The sequence below is a fragment of the Solanum lycopersicum genome, chromosome 7 (genome assembly GCF_036512215.1).
Source record: "Solanum lycopersicum chromosome 7, SLM_r2.1".
Lineage (NCBI taxonomy): Eukaryota > Viridiplantae > Streptophyta > Magnoliopsida > Solanales > Solanaceae > Solanum > Solanum lycopersicum.
In genome coordinates, this window is record NC_090806.1 from 67,233,280 (window position 1) to 67,239,667 (window position 6,388).

The window sequence follows — 6,388 nt, forward strand, 5'->3', positions numbered from 1 at the left end:
GTCCAACTTTTACTAAATTCTAAATTTTTTGTTTGATTTCTTATAAATTGTTTAAACTACCTAAATCAATTTGTTTTGTTTTATTTTGACTATATCCAAATCAAATAAAAATTGTCATTCTTAAAACTATTAGTTAGTTTCTCATGAGTCAATTTTGGTTGCCTATTAGCCCAATTTTTGAATAGACAGAATTGGGAGGGTCAAATGGGTTGAACTAATAAAATAAGCGGGTTGGGTGGGTCATTAGCCCGCCAAACCTAAGCGGGTCATGATTTTGTAGGCTGGTTTTGCTACCCCTAGTTTCTCTGAATTCACGAAGCTTTTCAGAAGTTAGAAGGTTTCCTTTTAATAAGTCTTCCCATTCATGAGATTTTTTTTCTTTCCTAGCAGGATCTTAAAGACAAATCGCTAATATTATTCAAAAGAGGTATGAATGTGATAGTGTGAAGAGTTTGAGATCTAGAGAAGTACTCATATATTTCTTTTTCAACAATTTGGATGAAGCTTTTCTCTTATCCAAGTAAGTAATCCTCTTTCTATGAATACTTTAATGAGCAATTTACTTTTGCCTTCAACAATGAACTGCTTTTGTATGTGGATTTGGTAAACTTAGCTGGAATACATTGAAGTTACAGATAATTTGTGTCCATATCCATTTGGTCATCTAGTTTACCAAATATGGCTCAAGTACTCATTTATTACCTTTATTTTATTTACCAAACCAGCTCAAAGCTGAAGTGCAGAAAAAGCCAAGTTATTGCAAAATTTGCGGAAATTCACTCTATAAGGTAGGGCTTTAGTCTTTCCCTAGAAGCTCTGATTGGCAGGTTAACGGTTAACCCCGAAATAAGTTGATCGATCCCCCCCTCCCCCCCCACGTAATTGACCCCTAAGCTCGGGGGAATCAGAAACTATTGCATCTTTTCTAAACCGTCACTCTCCCTTAATTTCCGCAATAACTTTTGCATATGAAACTTTTTTTCACGTGGTTTTGGTCTCTTTTCAATTGTTTAACAAAGGGAACAAAAAGAAAAGCCTTAGGATGAGTCATCAAACGTCTTAGCTAGAAAAAGCTATCAGAAAGTAAGCCAATGAGCTAATGGTGACTAGCCTTTGATTGAAGACCGGGTCGGTATAAAGGATAGGCTAGTCCAGCTTGATTAAAGACTCTCCCTTGATTTCTGCAATAACTTTTGCATATGAAACCTTTTTTCACGTGGTTTTGGTCTCTTTTCGATTGCTTTACAAAGGGAACAAAAAGAAAAGCCTTAGGATGAGTCATCGAATGTCTTAGCCTAGAGAAAGCTATCAGAGAGTAAGCCAATGAGCTAATGGTGACTAGCCTTTGATTGAAGACTGGGTCAGTATGAAGATAGGCTAGTCCAGCTAGTTTCTATAAAAAGCTAAAAGGAGCCAAGTTTTTGTAAAATCTAGTCCCCAAGCTCTATTTCCTTCTTTTTCTCTTCTCATTTGCCGCTGCCGCAGACCATTACTTCAACATTGTTTGTTGCCTTCTCTACAGTGGTTGAAAATCACCGCCACCGATCGATAACCTCCGTTCACGTTCAAGGGACACCACTCGAATCGTCTTCTTCTCCTCTACCAAGATCCATAACTCAAAACCTTCAATTCACTCTATCACGAATTTCAGAATATCTGAAATCTCTAGTTACTCTCTTCTCAAATTTGTGAAGCTACCCTCATCTCCACCATACAAAAACCTACATAAATATATAGATCTTGGACGGATCCATCATTCGGCATCGGTTTCGGTACGAAACTCCGACAACCAATTTTTGCATCGAGTAGCTGGCAACCATTGTCCTCGATCATATCATGTCAAGGTACGTGTTAGTTATCATAAGTTGTTAATGTTTTGTGTTGAACGAGCTACATCATAGACCTCCCAATGCCTAGATGAAGAAGCACTCTTTTTTTAAAAAAATTACATAGGGGTAGGGAAGGGGAAATTGGGGAGGGGATTACAAGGTGGGAGAAGTACCTCTTCCACTGACTAGTTTCTTCCTTCTCCTTTACCAAGATCGTAACCCAAAGTCTTCAAAATCCACTCCATCTCCACGAATTTCTGAATACACGAAATCCCTAGTTTCTTCCTCAAATTCGTGTACGCTCATCTCCACCACACAAAACCTACATAAATGGATAGATCTTGGACGGATCTATCATCTGGTTCAGTTTCAGTATGAAACTATGGCGACCAATTTTTCCGGCAAGTCACTGACAACCATTGTCCTTCATCATATTTTGTCAAGGTGTGTGTCAGTATGTTTTGTGTATGAACATCATCATTGACCTCCCAATTCCCCAAAGAAGAATGTATCTTTTTTTTTTAAAATTACAGAGGGGGTAGGGAAGGGAAAATGGGGGAGAGGATTACAAAGTGGGAGAAGCACCTCTTTCTCTCTCGTCAAGCCACAACTTTTTTTTTTGGACAATTAATTTTTTTTATTAAAATTGTACAAAGATGGTGCAGAGAAGATTACAGGACCTAAGTGGCATCTCTCACTCCAAACATACTACATAGATTCCCTTAATGAATACAAAAAGTTCCGAAGACTTATCCATCCTATCAAGAGAACTTCTATAACACCAAAAATACAAGTTCTTTATACATTTGTTTTTGAATCTAGGTATCTGCAGCTTCTTCCCCTCAAAGCATGTCTTGTTTCTTTCCAACCATTACATATACTCTCCAAAAATATTGTACAGCGGTGGTGGATCCTTAAAAAATGCACTACTTTTCAAGGATCCGACACACACTCAATGACATTTTTGAAGAGTCCAAGGAACATAGCGTATAATAGTGTATCATGATGTGTGTGTAATATCTAATAGTTTATCTATTGCATATACATTTTCTTAACGTAGTATATGTAATGTATAGGAGTGTGTAAGGATGCATATGCAATATATATGTGTATATATATGCTGTTATGTAGATTTTTAAAATGAAAATTAGAAAATATGAAGAGGGTTATATAGTAGTTTGGGGAACAAGGTTATAAAACATTAAAATAGATTTGGTTACATATGTTGTCTTTCTAGTTATAGAAATTTGTTGGGTTATATTCATTGTAAGTTGTTTGTTTAGGCAGTACATATGGTTAGGTATCCCTTTAAGTTACATATAGAAAACCAAGACAATAGTTTGCTACTTGGTAACCTTAGCCTGGAATCTGTGAGTAGCTAATGAAACCGATTCTTGAAATTTTTTATGGATTCATCAACCTTCTCTAAATTTATTGCACATAAAACTGTTCTTATGGCAATTATCAACGGTGGTAGATCAAATGGTTAAACTCTTACTATTGACCAAATAGTAGAACTTTAATGTGCTTAAGAAGAGAATATGATAACAATTTATTGAGTATGATTTTTTTCTCTTTAATATTACAGGGCATCACGTGGGTACTGTAGTAGTTAGACTTTGATTTTAGATTAGTGTTCCATCTGTGAATAAGGGCACAAGTCGAAGGAAATTTTGGGCCTCTTTCCTTTTTTTATAACAGTGATGTCTGACCCAACTTGCACGTACCTCGACTATTTTACCGGGTACTTGTTATCTTTTACCAACATAGGCACTGGAGTAACTCTGTCATCAAGACAGGAGTCATCCGGCATTTTCTCTCTTGAACTCAAGTCTCCCAACTCCTATGGTTTTCGGTACTTCATTGACCACTAGACCAAACCCTCAGTGCACACTTCCATGGAACTTGTATAGATGCTAAAACCCCATTGCAAATCCAAAAGATTTGATATTGCTGCTATTATCTCTCTTATGTGTTATTTCTCTTAATCATTAGTGTTGATTGTAGTAGTCCTCGAAAAACTTAGTTGATAGAGATTTGCATTATTAGCACTAGCATCACAACTTTGCTTATTCAAGTTTTAGTAGCAGCTACAAAGGAGTGCAGAGTGGAGAACTCCACAATTTGTGGTAGAAAAATGCTACACACCAATGGTTTCAAGTGTAGAAATGCAATAGAAGTTTAATCCACTATGTCAACAAAGTCTCATATTTGTGACTTTGTCATTCATAAACCATTTACTGTAACAAGTCAAAGTCACATAGAGCTTATTCCATAGACAGTCTATTCACCATTCTATAATTATGCACTAAAAATATTTGTTTTCATGTTGCAGGTTCCAAGTTGGAGCAGCTGTGGTGATCTTTAAGGAACTTGGCAACCAGAAGCAGAGTGATCACAGCCAATGGCAGCTTTTCCCTATTCACAAGTTGAAATAATGCGTTTTGAGACTGCTGCTGATTTAGCTATGTAATGATTTGCTCGGTAGTTTTCACACAAATGACGTCCCTCTTTGTTGAGCAAGGTGATGCCATGAAAACTACAAAAGTGAACTTCAGGATCCCAGCAGCATGTATGTCTACCTTTGACATCCTTAGTATAGCACTTGCCATGTTTCTCAAACACGGAGTTCTTGATCCACTTAGGTTTAAGAGGAGCAAGTGTGACCACACCGAGCTAACTCAACTTCAAAGTTGGACTAGTCACAACGGTGATGGCTATGCTTTCTGTAGGAATCGTGGAGCACTATTGGCTTACTCATGCTATAAATGACGGCAAATACAGTGAAGGCTCTAGCTCGGTAAAGTTACCCTTGCTCTTGTTAAACCTATTGACAAGTGGTCAAGAACTCTGTGTTTGGGAAGTATGACAAGTGCTACACTAAGAATGTCAACGGTAGATATACTTGCAACTGGAATCCTGAAGTTCGCTATTGTAGTTTTCATGGCGTCTCCTTGCTCAACTAAGACTGTTTTCATTTGTGTGAATACTAGTGGGTAAATCATTATATAGCTAAATCTCTATTAGCTATGTAATAGTAGTCTTCTCCAACCAAAAAAATTATCTATTAGCTATGTAATAAGAGCTTAACCTATACACATCTTCCATTTGTTTAAAAACATTATCAGGTCTATCAAAGGATATCTACGTTGTAAACCTTTTTTTAAAAGTGAAATTTTGTACTGTTGAAAGTACAAGTAAAAATCTCACTGACCCTCTTTTAATCCTTAACAGGGAAGAAATAGCTGAATGCAGTCATAAAATAACTTATCATTAATAAGTTACTTTTCCAATGTCTAGCAAGTACTTTTTGATTGCCCCATGGCCTAATAGTAAGAAATCTAATAATTTTATTGTGATTGTGTAAATAGTCTCATGGTCTTTTTTAAAGCTGAATACCCCATAGGGTCCCCATGACTCAACAACATTGTAAGAGCATTTTTGTGTCAATTATTTGGTTGTGAGTATTAAAAGAAAAAGGTAGGTGAAGCTTTTTCCACTCAAATAAAGTAAACCCTTTTATTAACTTATGCTTAATTGCTTCAAGTCTTTAAGTATTTGTTGCTTAAGCACATAGCTTTCCTATTTATTTTACTTTGTTGAATCTTGCCTGGCTGACAAGTTGTAACCCATAAATCTGATATATGGCTTCTTCTACTTTGCAATTAAAGTAGCTTTGCTAAGACATACTAAGACTTCATTTTGTAAAGTAGGTATCTATTATCATATTAACTCTTTATATTTAGGTATCTATTATCATATTAACATAGATATGAGATAACTTTGATATGGTTTCTCTAACCGAGGATCTATCGAAAACAGTCGCTCTACTACATATATATCAGCCTTTGCGGACCTTACTTACTTGTGAAAGTGTTGTATAATTTTGTGTACCAAATATTTCGATAGATGAGAAGAACTACCTAATAGTTTGATAGTCGTTTACTTCATTGACTGCTAGATTACCTCATAAAGGTGTGTCACTCTAGGCTAATCCTACATCTTTAAAATAGAGAGGGATGCTATGTATAAAGGGAAACAAGCTGACCCTGACACACATTTTAAAGTTGTGCGGACCTAGATTTAAAGCGGACATCATCATTAACGGGCTGAGCTGTTACAAATGGTATTACAATCACTGCGTGTGCTGCATTGAGCAATGGTGTAGGACAAAACTGTAGATGTTTCCTTTTTGTTTCATATTCTTGCAATAACAGTTAATTCAGAACCCCAGCAGCACCCTATACAAGTCCATTCTCTTTGTATTTTCAATTCTGTACTAAATTTGCCTTAAAGTTGACTTGATACAGAGAGAAATTTTAACAGGAAAAAAGTAGAACTAAACAAAGGTGAGTTTATTTTAAGGCTGAATATATCAACAAACACACGAATTGCTACAGCTATATATTTTAATTGAGCATCTGAACAGATGATTATTTTGCGCATTATAACACATTTCAAAATTTTGAGATGGAAGTGTTGAATACAAGCACTTTATCCTGATGTTCATGTACTCAATCAGGATAGGCCCTCATTCGAGTATCTAAATAAAATTTACT

The 6,388-nt window shown here is 36.0% G+C and overlaps 1 long non-coding RNA gene across 1 annotated transcript; it reads left to right on the top strand.

The window, feature by feature from the left end:
• Positions 1-528: 528 nt before the first annotated feature.
• Positions 529-5,038, top strand: LOC104648572 (uncharacterized). The gene is made up of 2 exons (XR_742547.4): positions 529-1,844; positions 4,165-5,038. It is a non-coding gene; the product is annotated as an uncharacterized lncRNA (long non-coding RNA).
• The last annotated feature ends 1,350 nt before the right edge of the window (positions 5,039-6,388 follow it).